Source organism: Sciurus vulgaris (genome assembly GCF_902686455.1).
Source record: "Sciurus vulgaris genome assembly, chromosome: 3".
NCBI classification, from domain to species: domain Eukaryota; kingdom Metazoa; phylum Chordata; class Mammalia; order Rodentia; family Sciuridae; genus Sciurus; species Sciurus vulgaris.
The window spans coordinates 96,227,376-96,246,259 of record NC_136463.1 but is presented as its reverse complement, the minus strand read 5'-3'; the positions used below and the strand labels follow the sequence as shown (position 1 = coordinate 96,246,259).

At 33.3% G+C, this 18,884-nt stretch overlaps 1 protein-coding gene across 5 annotated transcripts in view; it reads left to right on the top strand.

The window, feature by feature from the left end:
- The window catches only part of LRP1B (LDL receptor related protein 1B), a 1,899,381-nt gene that overhangs the window by 1,084,550 nt on the left and 795,947 nt on the right, over positions 1-18,884 (top strand). The gene's annotated exons all lie outside the window — the stretch shown is intronic.

The following is an 18,884-nucleotide window of genomic DNA, read 5'->3' as shown; positions in this document are numbered from 1 at the left end:
TTCCTAGTGGGGGATAGTTAATTGCTTTTCCATACCTGCCTCACAGGAAGTTACTCTTCACCTTGTTTCTGGGAGTGGGAAAGTCTTCTTGGCCTTGCCCAGTGGTGTAAGAGTTTTCTTTTGTTGAATTAGAGATTGAGATCTTGGGTGGGGTTCCTATCCATGAGCTACTCAGGAGTCTCTCTCACATTTCCTGTTCTGCCTTCAGTCTTTTACTGTGAATTCAGTGAAAGGATTCCTTTGTATCAGGGATTCCCAGGGATATTAAACTTTCAAACCACATTCAATTTTAAGAATTCTTTACCATTTTACCTTTGCCAAATCTGCTTTTATGGTAGCTGGCTCTTTCTCTTGTGGTCTGCCAACAGAGCAACAATTCATAGATCTTATTTTTCCTGAAAGAGGCCTATTGCTTTTTGCATTTCATTTTGTCTTGGAATCTCATCTTTTGTTTAGATGTGAGAAAAGTTTGGTCTTTTGGGTTATTTGGCTTTCTTTTATTGTTGTGTGTTTCGATATTTGTGTATTTCTGTAGTGTGACTATAGTTTAACTCAGAATGTTTATGATTCTTTAATGTAAATGGGAATTTGAAGAGCAATATTGAAATATTTTTAAAGCTGCTTTCTTCACCTTTACCTTGCCATTAGAATCAATTAAAAATATATCTGGGTACTTTGGTGCACATATAAGAATACCTGTGATGCTTTTAAATATCCACAGTTTATATATACACAGACATTTCACTTGATGCAAAATGATTTGTGTTTGTTTCCAGTAACTCATTTTGCAGTATTTTAAACCTATGAATAAATAAATAAGATTAACAGTGGGAGTTTTCATATCAAAAAGGGAAAAAAACACTTTATGCATCACATATTAGAAAAAATATTTCTTTAAATAGAAGTGGTACAGTGATTAAGGGTTATCCCAAAATTGGATACTTATTATTCAAATTTCCATTTTTTGCTTACCAACACATTGTTTAATTAGCAAATATCAGTCAGATAGTAGACAAGGTGTTCTTTTGAAATTCTAAGATTTTGTTTGGAGGAGCTTGCATTCTACGTGAATGCACCTGTCAGATAATCAAGGAGGCAAAGGACTAAATATAAGGACAAGCAAATAATTCAACTTTGCATTGCATTTTACATCTATAAAAATTACTGAAAATATATTTTAATATAAAACCTTGTAAAAACACTGGCAAATTGAAAAGTGTACCATCTGTCATCAGAAATAATGATAATTTCCTAGCTAGAATGCAGATTGGACCAGACTGACAAGCACTAGAACAAATAGCCTGAATCCCTACAGGTACAAACTTAAAATATAAAAGTTAAAAAATAGCCCGATGGTCCTAATCAAAACTAAACGATATTGGGAAAAGAGACCTTCAGGCAATCATTTAAACAATTTAATGATTAACCACATTGAAAATATTGGATCCAGTTCAACACATCCTCCTGATGTTAATTACACCGCCCAGAAGCACTCAAAGAATGGAACTGGGATAATTTTGTTTGGAAGAAAAAACAAAAATCATACAAATACAAAGCTTAAAGAGCACAAAGACAAAATGTAAGAAATAGTTTATGGTATTAGGGTGTGGAACATTTTCTTAAGCAAGACAAAACCTAGAATAATGTCTATACATAAGTTTCACCACTAAACCATTTAAAAACACATTTGCATGACAAAGTACATTATGACCAAATGAAAACACAGAGGATAAACTAGGCAAAAATATTTATGCAGATATAAAAAATATATAACAAATATAATAAAATATTACAAAATAGATAAAATTAAGAAATGTTAGGGAAAAAAGTCAAAAGCATTTTTTAAAATAATTGACAGAAAAAGAAACACAAATGTCTTAAATGGGTATTTGGAAATTTTCAACAGCATATGATCATATTAATATAATTTTTACTACCCATATCAGATTTAAAAAGATAGATGATATGTAATCTTATTGAGGAGAAAAGAAAATAAACTATTTGGAAGAATATACATTTTCCTCTTGATTTTGAAACATTGTTAATGCCTATCAAAAGTGAAATTGCACATAATGTTCAATCAAACAATTACACTTTTGGTTGTCTATTTTATAGAAGTGTATACATGTTCAAAAATAGTATTTTTTGTAATAAAGAAATTGGAAACAATATCAATGTCTATCAAGGAAAGAATGCTGTGCTTATGCTATGAACAGAATAAAACTTAGGTATCAGTTAAAATGCATGAAGAATAACTATATACATACATGAACAAAAGTCCAATATAAACATAAGCAAGAAAAGTAACAAAAATATTTTTGGAAGAATGATATTGTTTATGCAAATGTATTAAAATTTTTGTAAGAATTAATAAACTGTCAATAGTGATAAGTTCTAGAAAGGATCATGAACACTATTTCACTTATTGTTTAAGAAACTGCATATTTTTTAAATGTTTATATTTTAGCTAAGAATTAAGAAGAATGTAACTATTAAAAATAATGAAGAAACACAGATATGGGAGTTTTATGCAATTAGTGAGACCATGAACTTTATTTTTTCACGTTCATGTCAGTAGGTTACTTCAAACAATGGTAGCTATTTTCTTTATAGAAAAAAATATTCTGAAGTGTTTGTTTTTCCCCTAAGATGGGAATTATTTTAGTTGAGATTTTTTGCTTTCTGAACTCCTTCCCCAATGTCTGTTTATAGTTTTCTTTGTTTTATATTTAAATGAAAATTTTTTTCCAAATCAAGGTGTTTTGTGAGCTAATTCTGCTACAGTCTGCCTCTTATATCTTCACAAACATCTGCTTACTCTCAATGAGAACTTAAGTAGTTCTTTAAAAAAAATCTTCAGGAGCAAATTTTTTTGTAATATAGAAATACTTATTATTTTCATGTATATAGTAGTATTTTAACTAAAGATTAACTTGAGAATTATAAAATGCAGATGAAGCAAGAAGACATTAAATTTTATCTCTTAATTAGCATAGTTTTTAAAATTTAAAGGTAAAATATTAAATTAAAATGTTTAAAGATTAGGTAGGAAATGAAAAATATTTGGAACTACCAAGCTGAGGTAACTAAATAATGCTCTATAATTCTGTAATTTAATGATGTTCTTAAAAATTGTATTCCTTCAGAAGATTACATATGTGATATATATATATATATATATATATATATACATATAAACTCATGTATATAAACTTCTTCAGGAAAATTATTATTTTTATACATTTAATGATATCAACATTTAAAATTATATTTTAAACCAAATTAATTCATATCTAATGAGCAAAATATTCATTATAACAACATTCACTAAGGTCCTATTATGTACCAGATGTTTCATGTAAACAATGCTGAATCTTCAAGGCAATCCTTGAATGTAGGAGATATTACATATTGATCAAATTAGGGACCTGCATTTCACAGGATATAAGAAAAGTCCTCTTTACTCAGCTTATTCTATACTGTGCTGTGGTTTGAATTTGTTTGTCTGATTTCAGTGTCATACTCTGTCTAGCCCCCATAATACCTTCCTAGTCTTAGTATTCATAAAATAACATTGAGGATAATCTCAAGTTAGTTGATTAATAAATTTTAAAAATAGAAATTTCCTTAAAGATCCTGGAACAGAGTTCGGGAATTTAAAGGACAGGACAACTCAAAATATTAAAGTTGGAATTCTTCATGACTTATTAGCTGCTAAGTTATATAACCTTTTCATGCTTTGTTTTGATTGGGATAATATTTATTCTTGGTTGCTTTGTGATTAAGATATATCATTTTTATAAAACAGATTATATTACTGTATAATGTATTATATGTAATTAATATTACATATATGATTCATGTATATTTAAATGATAATAATATTGAAAAATTAGGGGAATATATTTTTCTGATATTCTGGACTGAACAAGCTAGCCCTATTGGGGGAACACCATTCCCAAGTCCGTTAATTCTTTTCTTCAACCATATTTATACTGTTTACATTTTTTTTAAATTCTTTTTCATTTTACAAATATTTACCAAACCTTTAATTATTGTCTTCTATTTGGGATTATAGGCAGGAATTATTTCTTATGCTGCCTTCCTATTCAGTGGACATGAATAGAAAAGTTGATATATCCATTTTTTCATTACACTTAAGTCAGTATGTAATATTAGGAATGAGATGCAAAAGTAATACTGTTTTAGTCAGTTTTTTCATTACTGTGACCAAAAGACCTGAAAAGAACAGTGTAGAAAGGGAAAAATTTAGGGGGGAGGGGGAATGGGGCTCATGATGTCAAAGGTCTCAGTCCATAGATAAGCAACTTCCTTGCTATGGTCCCAAGGTGAGGCAGCACATTGAGGTGGAAGGGCATGATGGAGGAAATCAGCTCAGAACATGACAACAGGAAGAGAAAGAACATTCTTCGCCAGGGACAAAATATATATCCCAAAGATGTGCCCCCAGGTGCCCACCTCTTCCAGTCATACCCTACCTGCCTGTAGTTACCATGCAGTTAATCCACATCAGTGGATTGACACACTGATTAGTTTAAGGCTTTTATAACCCAATCATTTAACTTCTGAACTTTATTGCATTGTCTAAGACTGAGCTTTATGGGATACACTTCATATCTAAACAAGTACTAAGGGAGTTTGGAGAGTAGATTAATTTCATAGGGAAGAATAAGAGAAGAATTGTGTAGCATATGAAATATGTTCTTGGTATTACAGAAACTGAAGGACTTAAAAAATGCAAATATGCAAGGGAAGAGAGGGAATAGGAAGAAGAAATGGCACAGTTATGGGAAAGTAAAGCATGCATGTGGGAGCAGGGTCATGAGCTAACATTCCTGACACTTACCCTGGTCATAGATGCCTTGTATACTACATTATTTCATTTTACATTTATATAAATAAAATAAAGGAAAATTTGTAAAAATTCTTATAAAGACTAAAATGAATGTCAGTTTGAAAGTAAGGAAGCCATTTTCTCTCTGACAGCAAAGTCCATGGTTTTTCCAACATAGCATATCAATTAGCTAACAGTTACCATAACATGGTGTAGATGCTTGGCTCATAGGGCTTATGAGTGAAGGTGAGTGGCAAATAATTGTGCAAAGACATTTTCATCACTAAAAGAATTCAAGAATTATTCATGAGATGATAATCACTCATTTATATCTTCAATCGTGCAACCAATTTTATTGAGGATATTTTATATAAGTACAGGAAAAGAATGAATTCCTGGGGATATACCTACAAACAAGACAGAAGATATCTTGGAAACAGTATATTGGGAAGTATCTTGAAAGTACAGCCTTTCTATGTGACTACAAAGCAGTGTGTGTGAGAAATAATACTATAATATTCAAAATGGTTTGCTATTTAACCAAAGTTATGTTTATTTTCCAGATTTATGATACCTAACTAGCTCATAATATCTCTTTATCCCAGATCAGGGATAAAGATGAAGTCTATTCTAGACTAAGAGAGACTAGGAAACTCTATTATATTTTTACCTTCCTAAAACAAAACAACAAAATCAAATAAATGATGATTATCTCAGATGTTCCTTAAGTTAAAATCTTATCAAAGCACTTTTATCTTTATCCATTTTTCTTATTTTTGCTTCACTATTATTATGTGGTTGGAAAGAAAGTTCTCATCAAAATACACATTTGGCTCTGAAATTTACAGATACAAAGCATCAACATAGATGTCATCTAATGTAGTGTAGCATGCCATATTTAGATAACTCGAAGGAATATATTGCAATTACATTAGCATATTTAATGTGTGACAATGGTCTGATAACCATATGAAATATTTTAATACACATCTGTTCCCTTCTTTATTTAGTGTAAATTTGTATTCACAGGATAGCAGTGCATTTCTTTCTACAGAATTGGTAGTTTAATTTCTGTTATTAAAGTGAGTTTTCACAAATCTTCATCTTAAATCACAGAATAATATGCCTGCTTTTCCTCAAAAATTACATTAACATTTTAGCTCTTAGGGTATTTTTATTATGTTTTAAAGAATTTCAGATTTTAAGATTTAACTTGATATTTCAGGTAAAATAGTATTCTTTTTTAAGTTTTAAGGAAAAGATATACAGGGCTACACATAAAAATGTATCATGCTAAGACAACTATTTTAAATTATTTTCCATTGCAATTAGCCATGATATATTTAACATTTCTTTTCTTAAAGTATATTACATATGTAGAATTTTGATAAAATTTGACCCACTCTGCAGCTGTATTCTTTATTAAAAAATTATATTTACCACTCTATTAGCCACAAAAATTTAATTTAATATTCTTATGTAGAGTAGGCTGCAGATATAGCTCGGTGGTAGTCTTCTTTGCTAGCATGTGCAAATCCTTGGGTTCAATCCCCAGGGCTCCTACACACACACACACACACACATAATGGATGAGAAACATTATTTGAAAGCAAAAAAAATTATGTCTAGAGAAGTCATATTGAACTAAAATTATATGAGAAATATCACTTACTTTAAAGGTAAAAGTCCAATTTCTGAAGCAGGGTGCTTTCGTCTTCCATAGGACATTTGATAACATTTGGAATCATTATACATTAATTTTATTTGTGGTCACTGGGGATATGACTAAGTGTACAGTGTTTGCCTAGCATGCTCAAGTCCCTGGGTCCAGTACCACCATTAAAAGCAAACAAACAGACCAAAAGGCTCTGTGGTGTCACTATACAATTAAAAGAATTTATTTTAAGGGAAGAGAGTTCCACTGCTATCTGACCCTTTCTTGTAAGGGCACTACACTAAGCCCATTATACCCAAATGATCCACAAGGAGGGGGAGGTGCCACAGGCATCTGGAAGACAAAGACTGGTGTTGCTATACATTGTGCAATGCATAAGAAAAACCCCTGCAATGAAGAATTTTTAGATATAAAATAACAGTGGTGCCAAAGTTGAGAAACCTCGGCACAGTATTTCAGGGAGTCAACCTGCCACCACTATATAGGTGGCAAAAGTAGAAAACAAGATGAGACAGGACAGCTCGTTATTCAAAGCACAGCAAACAGCATGAGTATCAGCATAGTCACACAAAATTCTTTCTCAGAGTCTCATGGAGTGACATGATGTACTTGGATGTATGCTAAGTAGTGGGTTATGTCACAGCTGAGTTCCCCTGGGGCCTCTGGATGAGCACTTTCTGAGCTAGCAGCCAGCTTTGTAGCAAGTAGCATGCTCTCTCGTCCCCTCCTCTGTTGAGTGAGCAGTTACTCAGCAATTGTCCTTTAGGCCCCTTGACTGAATTGGTTGCCTCTGTGACTAATAGGTACAAATTCGCTGGAATCTGTGGACAGATAAGCCTTGCCATTTGGCAAACTATGCTAGAATGTTCAGGAACACACAAGGCAGACTGAAAACTGCCTTTCCCTGCAACCATAAGAAGTCTCTGAAAATAAATGCAAGTAATTAAAAAAAGGTTTAATTATTTCTATTGTTCATGGAAATTTCACATATGATCACCTCTCAAGTATCCCACAAAATGACTTATTTTCATGGTGGAGGGGAAATGCTGCTAAAGTCGTCTTTCTGCATGTAACTTTTAAAATCTGTGTGATTCTAATATACTTTTTGTCTTCCCCTGAATGCCCTGGGCATGGTCCAGTCAGGGTTTTTGCACATTGTTCCTTGTGTCTGGAATGTTTTTTGACTAGATAGTCTTATACAAATCTTTACTTACTAGAGAGCTTTGCGTACAAACTACTCAGCTTGTTCTGACCAGCCACACAAAACTGCATATCCACACATGTACCCAGCCCAAATCTTTATCCCCTTTACCTCATTACTTTTTATTTTTAGTGCTAATCCTGGATATTCCTTATTTATCTATTGTTCTGCTACTAGAATGGGAGTTTCCAGCGGTCAGAGATTTTTTGTTATGTTTCGTTCAGTGATAAGTCCTTTTCTTAAACAGTACCTGGCATATATTAGCTAATAAACATACATTAAGTGGTTGAACAGGCACTTAATTTGGTTGTAACTACTTTGAAATAGTAATTATACTGATAAAAGGGAATTAAGAATGGAGAACATTTACTTTTTGTTCTAAAATAAGGAACAATAAAATTTATGTTTTTGATTATTGAAAATTTATTTTAGTGTTCACCGAAATTGTTCTTATAATCATCTTCCCTGTTGAATTTTTAGGCATGTCTTAAAATTTCACATATTTATCAAAATTTTATAATATTTGTATTAAAAATGCATGATGATTTTTAGTTAATACAAACAAGTCACCTCTTCAACATGCTTTCCCAGTCCCTGAATCAAAGTCTCAGCTTCCTTTTGCCTGGCTTCAAATTATACTTTTTCTTTCAGACCTGCTGATGTACCTTGAAGAGCGCTATACTACATGCTTACTTATATAATTTAGATAAATTGTTCTGCATTATTTTACTTAGAGAGCTGTCTAGCCACTCATAAGGGCTCAAAAACCAGTAGCGAAAGATTCACTGTCATAACCTAAATATCTTGCAACAAGTCCATGTTTAACATATAAATTTTGGAAGGACACTATTTTAATTAGCCTTTTTTAATTGCTGTCATCAAAAGACCAGACAAGAAAAATGTAGAGAAGAAAAGTTTATTTGGGGATCATGGTTTCAGAATTCTAGGTTCACAGGCATTCAATTCCATTGCTTTGGGTCCACAGTGAGGCACAACATCATGGTGGAAGAGCTTGGGGGAGGAAAGCATCTCAGAACAAGGCAACAGGAAGCAGAGAAAGAATTCTGATCACCCTACCTGAGAATAAAATTTAAAAAGGTTAAGAGTGGAGCTTAAATCCCCAGTAGGCACAAAAAATGTTCAGTGAAAATTATCAATTAAAGTGAAGCAACTATTTGAATGTTTCCATGACCTAGTGCAAAATCATGAAACATATTAGGAAATACATCTAATAAAAAAAGTCACTTTCTAAGAAACTAAATTGGTGAAGTGGCTACTAATAGAGTTGTTTTTTTCCTCTAATATGAAAGAGATCAAATAATTTACTATTGATGTGATAGGTTCCAAATTCTTATTTTTTTTAATAAAATAAAAATATTACTTTACAGGAGCAAAAGAATGTCTAAAAATAGCTATGATATTTTGTGTTCAAGAAGATAAAGCAATTTTATCTCTTTTCTTATTTGGTAAGTAGGCAGAATTGGGTAATAAAAGGGTGTTCATGGAAATGACTTTCTCCCAATTCACAATGAGGTCTTTGATATTATCCCAAAGTTTTAAGTGGAATAATATAAAATAATAAACCCATTGTATATCTCTAGGGGATTTCTTAAATTGGAAGTTACTCTGCCCTTCATAATAGACACTTTTCTGTGTTTCACCTGAAGGGCATGAATGTGAAAAGAGTTTTTCCTCATCCCAGGTAATTCAGGAGGAACATTTCCGGGTTATAGGCATGATAATGCTGTATTAGTCAGGTTTCTCCACGGCAATATATATGTATGGCCTAGGCTGGAATGTCCAAAACTTACAGGGAAGGCCAGCAGACTAGACACCCAAGGAAGAGATTATACGGCAGCTCAATCTCAAAGACGGTCTGGAGAGGAATTTCCTCTTTGTCTTGAGATCTCGGTTTATTTTCTCTGAAGGCTTTGGACTTATTGAATGAAACCAGTCCCCATAATGGAGGGCAAACTGCTTTACTCAAAGTCTGTTGATTGAAATGTTACTATTATCTAAAATCTCCCTTCATGACAACATTCAGATTGACATTTGACCAAATATTTGCTTACTGTGCCTTAGGCAAATCCACACGCAAAATCAGTCATCACACATAGCAACATAAACAATATGCTTTAAAGTAGGGTAGTACAAATCAATAGAAAATTTACATGGAAGAAATAAAATGGATTCTGGAATTAATATTTTTGTTTATATTTTTAGACAGACTTATTTGGTCTATTTGACTGCATTTATTATTGATCCCAAATAATGAGTTTCCGGGAACTTTTCTACATGACTTCCTAACACTTTTTCATATCTTAATTGAGATACTGTATTGCTCTCTTTTTTTTCTGTTGCTAATGACCCAATACTACACAGTATGTAAGTTTCAATGGAAGAGCTTTACTTGATTCAGTCTAGAGGTCCAAGTTTGAGGGCCCAAATTTAGGAATCCTATTTTCTGGCATGACAGGTCCCAAGCAGAAACATGAAACCACATTGCCAGAGACAGGGAACATGTATGTGTGTGTATGTCTTTTCTGGTATCTCTCCTTCTTCTTACAAAACCCCAGGATTTAACATGGAGCAAAACCCTAATGACATTATCTAATCTTTTTAAAAATTTTTAAAATTTGTTTTAATTAGTTATACATGACAGTAGAATGCACTTTGATACATCATATGTAATGGAGCATAATTTCTTATGCTTCTGTCTATACATGATGTAGAGTCTCACCCAGTCATATAGTTATATATGTACATAGGGTCATAATGTCTGATTCATTGTACTATTTTTCCTATCTCCATACCCCTCACCTCCCTCTAATCCCCTCTACCTAATCTAAAGTTACTATTCTTCCCTAGACCCCTCATTATGAATTAGCATCTGCTTATCAGAGAAAACATTCATCTTTTGGTTTTCTGGGGTTGGTTTTTTTCACGGAGCATGATATTCTCCAGCACCATCCATTTACCTGCAAATGTCATAATTTCATTCTTCTTTAAGGCTGAGTAATATTTTGTCATACACATGCATTGTCTAATCTTAATCACTTCCCAAAGCCCTCACCCTGAAATCTCTAAACACCACAGTTTTAACCTTCTTCATGCCTGACAGTGGGAATAAATTTCAATACATTAAGACTAGGGGGACACAATAAATCTGCCCAGATCTTAGAAGACACTTACTTCCTTTTATTCTGTAGTGTCCTTTTAAGGATCCTTGTATAGAAAAAGTCATGGATGATTGAGTCCCCCTCCTGTGCTAATAGCATATCTGCTTACAATCTATTGTGGTAGACCTGGGTTTTCTAAATTCAGGGGTTTCCCATTCACTGTGTGGGAAAACATCCGTATGGTCCTTTCCCAGCTAACCCTAGAAGACTTTGAATTAATGAGCGCTGACATCAATCTGCTTAAGATCATGCTGCTTGTTGTAGCATGAGTAATAAAGTTCTTTATATCTGACCTGCAGATTTCATGTCTTCTACCAGTATCTATGAAACACAAACAGGCAAACTCTTAAGCTTGAAAGTATGGTAAAATCTCGGTTCTTTATCATTCTTGACACTTCTCATTTTCATTATTATTCTCAATTAATTTACTGGTAACTGTGATGCATATCATGGCACTATTTTTATTCTTACATATGCTGATCATATAAAAGATGAGATAACTCTATGCATACCCATCAAAACTGACAAAATGTAGCTAACAATTAAGGAAATTATCATTTTAATATGTTCTATTTGGAAAATAAGGCCCTTCCATACAGTCTATGTTTTTGTTTAAATCCAATAGCAAGATCTTTTGTTCTGACTGAATGTAATTGTCTATTCACATTTCCTGACTAATGACTGAAGAGAGACCTGGGTTAGGAATAAGGAGAGCATCAACCTCAAATGGCTATTAGGGACAGATCACAAGAACACTAAAGTCTGTGGCCAAAGATTTCTGAAACCCCATGAGATAGCAAGTTCTGTAGGCAAACTTAACCAGCCATAGTGTTAATTAAATCAACATCATTCACTCATGTCAGAAACAAAGGAGCTGTGATGCCTCAGGCTATACTGAAATGCACAGAGAATCTGCATTAATTGAACTATAAGACTAAGAGGCAGGAGCGTTGTCCAAGTGCTGACTTGAGGCTAGGTAAGACATCACTGGCACCTGAAGACATGCAGGCATGTTACATGCAGCCTGCAAGTTTAACTATTTAAGGTAAGTTACTATTCTCTTCATTCATATATACACTTTTTGTTCTCAGAAAAATAATGTGCATGCTAAGAACAGATGTACTTGGATAATGTGGAAAACTGTAGGCACTGTGTTTCCCTAATGGTGTTTACTTAAGTTATTTTGAAATTACTAGTACAGTGTTTCATGAAGGAAAATGTTATAGAAATTCTAATATTTTGAGGAAAAATAATGCATTAATACATTTTCCCCATTGTCCCATATGTGCAACACCAATAAAAACTTAAATTATACAAGAAGTTTTACTACTTAATGGAATAATGAAATCATCATGATAATTTTAGAAGTCTTTTTTCAAGAAATAGGTGAATGTTTTGAAAATATTTACATAAAACATATATAAACTCCAGATTATGATTTCTAACCTATTTTAATACACTTGTGTTGATTCCATTGAAATAGTCAGAATTGAAAACATAAAACTTAATGGGTTAACTTTTTCCCCCAGTGCTGTATATCAAACCCAGGCTATGAAGCATGGACAGTCAAACACTCTATCACTTAACCACATCCCCAGCCCCAACTTTAGGGGTTAATCTTAAATATTCAGGTAGTTTATGAAAAAATCTGCTTTTTCTCTGAAGTATATGGTGACATGTCCAATTTCTTCAAATAGCATGGAAGATAGTGATCTGATCTAGGACCTTGAACATGCTAGGCAAGAGCACTACCACTGAGCAATATCCCCAGCTTTAAAACCTAATCTGAATTATTTTTTTCATACACACACACACACACACAAATTTACTGGAATTATTTTGAAGATATATAAACATGTTGAGAATCCTTGCTTATTGATATGAGAAGGGGTACTTTGTGAAAGCCAAGGGAGATTTGGACCAAATTTTAAAAATAATCATTCTCTTTGGTTATGAAATAGTAATAATTATAGTGAGTGTGGATTTCAGGATTTAGACTACCGAACTCCCAAATTTATGAAAAGCAATCTACTTTATTTTCTTTTCTTTACCCAATATCTTCCTTGCATTGAATAGTCACATTTCCCTGAGATAGTAAATTGTATTTCTATATTTACTTAAGTTTATTTGGCATTTGAATGCCATAAATCTTCATATGTTCCTGACCAAGAAATTTGTTCATTAGAGTTCTTATTAGTAAATCTCAGACAAGCCCCAAACTAACTTTGAATAAAAGTAAAATGTACTACATATATTTTCGTGTTCTTTCTAAGTCATAGATTATTTGAAAGCAGAGACCAAATAATATAAATGCAGAATGATTCACTTATCAATGTATGTTTGTGGAGATACAGATTAATTGATTATTCAGGCTTTTTTTCAGTAAGAGACAAAGTTCTTCCCTGCTCCAATAAAGACAGATAAAAAGATTTCAAATTTGCATATAGATTATCGTATGTTTTCTAATTTTAAAATTAAATTCAACCTCATTTGCCCTATAACAGAAAAAAAAAACTTGAAATACAAATAAAATACATTACAAAAACACTCTAGGCTAATTGTTTCATTACTATCTTAATGGACTAGATAGCTAGCTAAAGGGAAGACTAATAATTATGATACTATTAATAATAATAATGGCAACATTTATATACCATTAACTATATGCCAAACATTGTTCTAAGAATTTCACATATCTTTAATCATTGAATCCTCAAAAATCCTGTGGGTTAAACATTGTCATTGCATCTGTTTTAAAGATAAGGAAAATGAAGAGAAGAAAATAAATGAATTACTCAGCTAGTGAGTTAGATTCTGAGAAGCAGTGTGGTTCCCAAACTTCTGATCCTAATCACTACTTAATTGCACTGTTCAAGCATTCCAATTTTCAAAAACAAAATACACCAATTGGAGAATATTTCTTTCCAAATTCAATTTCTTAGAATTCTATTCTGTTTTCCCTATTTATTCATGAATGACTCTATATGTAATATTTCTAGTTGAAGTCAGCAGCTGGTAAAAATGCAAGGAAATATTATTGAACAAACATTATAAAGGTATATTTCTATCTAGTAGCATCTATAAAGAAAAGAGCCAGAGCATACATAATTTTTTAAAAAATCCTGATACACGGATGAAAAGTTAACATGTATTAATAAGTTACTATATTCCAGGGGTATGTTAAAATGTTTTGTATGCAGTAGCTAATTTACTCCTTGTCATCACCCTAGGGACAGATGCTACTTTTATCTTTATCTTACACATAGAGAAATTAATGATGAGAGTGACTCACATATTTACCTAAGCGCCAAATGTGAATTTTCCATCCATCCTGTATTGCAACTGCTTCTATGGAAAAATAAAAAAGTCTCAAGTCAGATGTCAAAAGGAAAGTTTTAAATTTGAGAGGGTTATCCAACTTGAAGGCTGTCCATGCTTGAGCAGGTTTCAAATGCAACATAATTTTTTTTTTTTTTTTTTATTGTAAACAAATGGGATACATGTTGTTTCTCTGTTTGTACATGGCGTAAAGGCATACCATTTGTGTAATCATAAATTTACATAGAGCAATGTTGTTTGATTCATTCTGTTATTTTTTTCCCTTCCCCCCACCCCTCCCACCCCTCTTTACCCTCTATACAGTAGTTCCTTCCTCCATACTTGCCCCCCTCCCTAACCCTAACTCTAACCCTTCCCTCCCCCCCATTATGTGTCAACGCCACTTATTAGCGATATCATTCGTCCTTTGGCTTTTTGAGATTGGCTTATCTCACTTAGCATGATATTCTCCAATTTCATCCATTTGCCTGCAAATGTCATAATTTTATCATTCTTTATGGCTGAGTAATATTCCATAGTATATATATACCACAGTTTCTTTATCCACTCATCAATTGAAGGGCATCTAGGTTGGTTCCACAATCTGGCTATTGTGAATTGAGCAGCTATGAACATTGATGTGGCTGTATTTCTGTAGTATGCAGATTTTAAGTCCTTTGGGTATAGGCCAAGGAGTGGGATAGCTGGGTCAAATGGTGGTTCCATTCCAAGTTTTCTAAGGAATCTCCACACTGCTTTCCATAGTGGCTGCACTAATTTGCAGCCCCACCAGCAGTGTATGAGTGTACCTTTCTCCCCACATCCTCGCCAACACCTGTTGTTGCTCGTATTCTTGATAATCGCCATTCTAATTGGGGTGAGATGGAATCTTAGGGTGGTTTTGATTTGCATTTCTCTTATTACTAGAGATGTTGAACATTTTTCCATATGTTTGTTGATTGCTTGTAGATCTTCTTCTGTGAAGTGTCTATTCATTTCCTTAGCCCATTTGTTGACTGGACTGTTTGAATTCTTGGAGTAGAGTTTTTTGAGTTCTTTATAGATTCTGGAGATTAGTGCTCTATCTGAAGTATGATTGGCAAAGATATTCTCCCACTCTGTAGGCTCTTTCTTCGCATTGCTGATAGTTTCCTTTGCTGAGAGAAAGCTTTTTAGTTTGAATCTATCCCAGTGGTTGATTCTAGCTTTTATTTCTTGTGCTATGGGAGTCCTGTTAAGGAAGTCTGGTCCTAGACCAACAAGGTGAAGATTTGGACCTACTTTTTCTTCTATAATCTGCAGGGTCTCTGGTCTGATTCCGAGGTCCTTAATCCATTTTGAGTTTAGTTTCGTGCATGGTGAGAGATATAGGTTTAGTTTCATTCTGTTGCATATGGATTTCCAATTCTCCCAGCACCATTTGTTGAAGAGGCTATCTTTTCTCCATTGCATATTTTTGGCCCCTTTGTCTAGTATGAGAAAATTGTATTTATTTGGGTTTGTGTCCGTGTCCTCTATTCTGTACCATTGATCTACCTTTCTATTTTGGTACCAATACCATGCCGTTTTTGTTACTATTGCTTTGTAGTAGAGTTGAAGATCTGGTATTTCAATACCCCCTGTTTCACTCTTCCTGCTAAGGATTGCTTTAGCTATTCTGGGTTTCTTATTCTTCCAGATGAATTTCATAATTGCCTGCTCTATTTCTGTAAGGTACGTCATTGGGATTTTAATTGGAATTGCATTGAATTTGTATAGCACTTTAGGTAGTATGGCCATTTTGACAATATTAATTCTTCCTATCCAAGAACATGGAAGATCTTTCCATCTTCTAAGGTGTTCTTTAATTTCTTTCTTTAGTGTTGTATAGTTCTCATTGTAGAGGTCTTTCACCTCTTTTGTGAGATTGATTCCCAAGTATTTTATTTTTTTCGAGGCTATTGTGAATGGGGTAGTTTTCCTAATTTCTCTTTCTGAAGATTCATCACTTATGTATAAAAATGCGTTGGATTTATGGGCATTGATCTTGTAACCTGCTACTTTACTGAAATCACTTATGAGTTCTAAGAGTTTTCTGGTGGAATTTCCAGGTTCCTCTAAATATATAATCATGTCATCAGCGAACAGGGATAGTTTGAGTTCTTCTTTTCCAATTCGTATCCCTTTAATTTCTTTGGTTTGTCTAATTGCTCTGGCCAGAGTCTCAAGAACGATGTTGAATAGAAGTGGTGAAAGAGGGCATCCCTGCCTTGTTCCAGTTTTTAGGGGGAATGCTTTCAGTTTTTCACCATTTAGAATGATATTAGCCATGGGCTTAGCATAAATGGCCTTTACAATATTAAGGAATGTTCCCACTATCCCTATTTTTTCTAGTGTTTTGAGCATGAAGGGGTGCTGTATTTTATCAAATGCTTTTTCTGCATCTATTGAAATAATCATGTGATTCTTGACTTTAAGTCTATTAATATGGTGAATTACGTTTATTGATTTCCTGATGTTGAACCAACCTTGCATCCCTGGGATGAAACCCACTTGATCATGGTGCACTATCTTTTTAATATGTTTTTGTATGCGATTTGCTAAAATTTTGTTGAGAATTTTTGCGTCGATGTTCATTAAGGATATTGGTCTGAAATTTTCTTTCCTTGATGAGTCTCTGTCTGGTTTAGGTATCAGTGTGATATTGGCTTCATAGAATGAGTTTGGGAGGGTTCCCTCCTCTTCTATTTTATGGAATACTTTGAGAAGTATTGAAATGAGCTCTTCCTTAAAGGTTTTGTAGAACTCGGCTGAGAACCCATCTGGTCCCGGACTTTTCTTTGTTGGTAGGCTTTTGATGACTTCTTCTATTTCAGTACTTGAAATTGGTCTATTTAAATTGTTTATGTCCTCCTCATTCAGTTTAGGCAATTCATATGTCTCTAGAAACCTGTTGATGTCTTCGAAATTTTCTATTTTGTTGGAGTATAGATTTTCAAAATAGCTTCTAATTATGTTTTGTATTTCCATCCTGTCTGTTGTGATATTTCCTTGTTCATTCCGAATTTTAGTGATTTGGGTTTTCTCTCGTCTTTTCTTTGTTAGTGTGGCTAAAGGTTTATCAATTTTGTTTATTTTTTCGAAGAACCAACTATTTATTTTGTCAATTTTTTGTATTGTTTCTTTTGTTTCAATTTCATTGATTTCAGCTCTGAGTTTAACTATTTCCTGTCTTCTACTACTTTTGGTGCTGTTCTGTTCTTCTTTTTCTAAGGCTTTGAGCTGTAGTGTTAGGTTGTTTATTTGTTGAGTTTTACTTCTTTTATTAAATGCGCTCCATGAAATAAATTTCCCTCTAAGTACTGCTTTCATAGAGTCCCAGAGATTTTGATATGATGTTTCTTTGTTCTCATTTACCTCTAAGAATTTTTTAATTTCCTTCCTAATATCTTCTGTTATCCATTCATCATATAATAGCATATTGTTTAATCTCCAGATGTTGGAATAGTTTCTGTGTTTTACTCTTTCATTTATTTCTAACTTCAATCCATTATGATCTGATGGAATACATGCTAGTGTCTCTATCTTCTTGTATTTGCTAACATTAGCTTTGTGGCATAATATATGGTCTATTTTAGAGAAGGATCCATGTGCTGCTGAGAAGAAAGTGTATTCACTCTTGGTTGGATGGAATATTCTATAAATGTCCGTTAAGTCTAAATTATTGATTGTGTTGTTGAGATCTATGGTTTCTTTGCTCAATTTTTGTCTGGAAGATCTGTCCAGTGGAGAGCGGCGTGTTAAAATCACCTAGTATTATTGTGTTGTGGTCTATTTGGTTTCTGAAATTGAGAAGGATTTGTTTGACATACATAGATGAGCCACTGTTTGGGGCATAGATGTTTATGATTGTTATATCTTGCTGATTTATGCTTCCCTTAAGCAGTATGAAATGACCTTCTTTATCCCTTCTGACTAACTTTGGCTTGAAGTCCACATTATCGGAAATGAGGATGGATACTCCAGCTTTTTTGCTGAGTCCATGTGCATGGTATGTTTTTCCCCATCCTTTCACCTTTAATCTATGGGTATCTTTTTCTATGAGGTGAGTCTCTTGCAGGCAACATATTGTTGGATCTTTCTTTTTAATCCAGTCTGCCAGTCTATGTCTTTTGATTGATGAATTCAGGCCATTAACATTCAGGGTTATTATAGAGAAATGATTTGGTTTCCCGGTCATTTGGTTCATTTTTAAAATTTTGTTTATTTATTTGTTTGACACAACTTGTTTCCTCCTTTATTTGACAATTCCTTTAGGATAATTCCTCCCTTTGCTGATTTGCTTCTTTGTTTTTCATCTCTTCCTCATGGAATATTTTGTTGAGAATGTTCTGTAATGCTGGCTTTCTTTTTGTAAATTCTTTTAGCTTTTGTTTATCATGGAAGGATTTTATTTCATCGTCAAATTTGAAGGTAAGTTTTGCTGGGTATAAGATTCTTGGTTGGCATCCATTTTCTTTCAGGGCTTGAAAAATGTTGTTCCAGGACCTTCTAGCTTTTAGGGTCTGGATTGAAAAATCTGCTGATATGCGTATTGGTTTCCCCCTGAATGTAATTTGGTTCTTTTCTCTCACAGCCTTTAAAATTCTGTCTTTATTTTGTATGTTAGGTATTTTC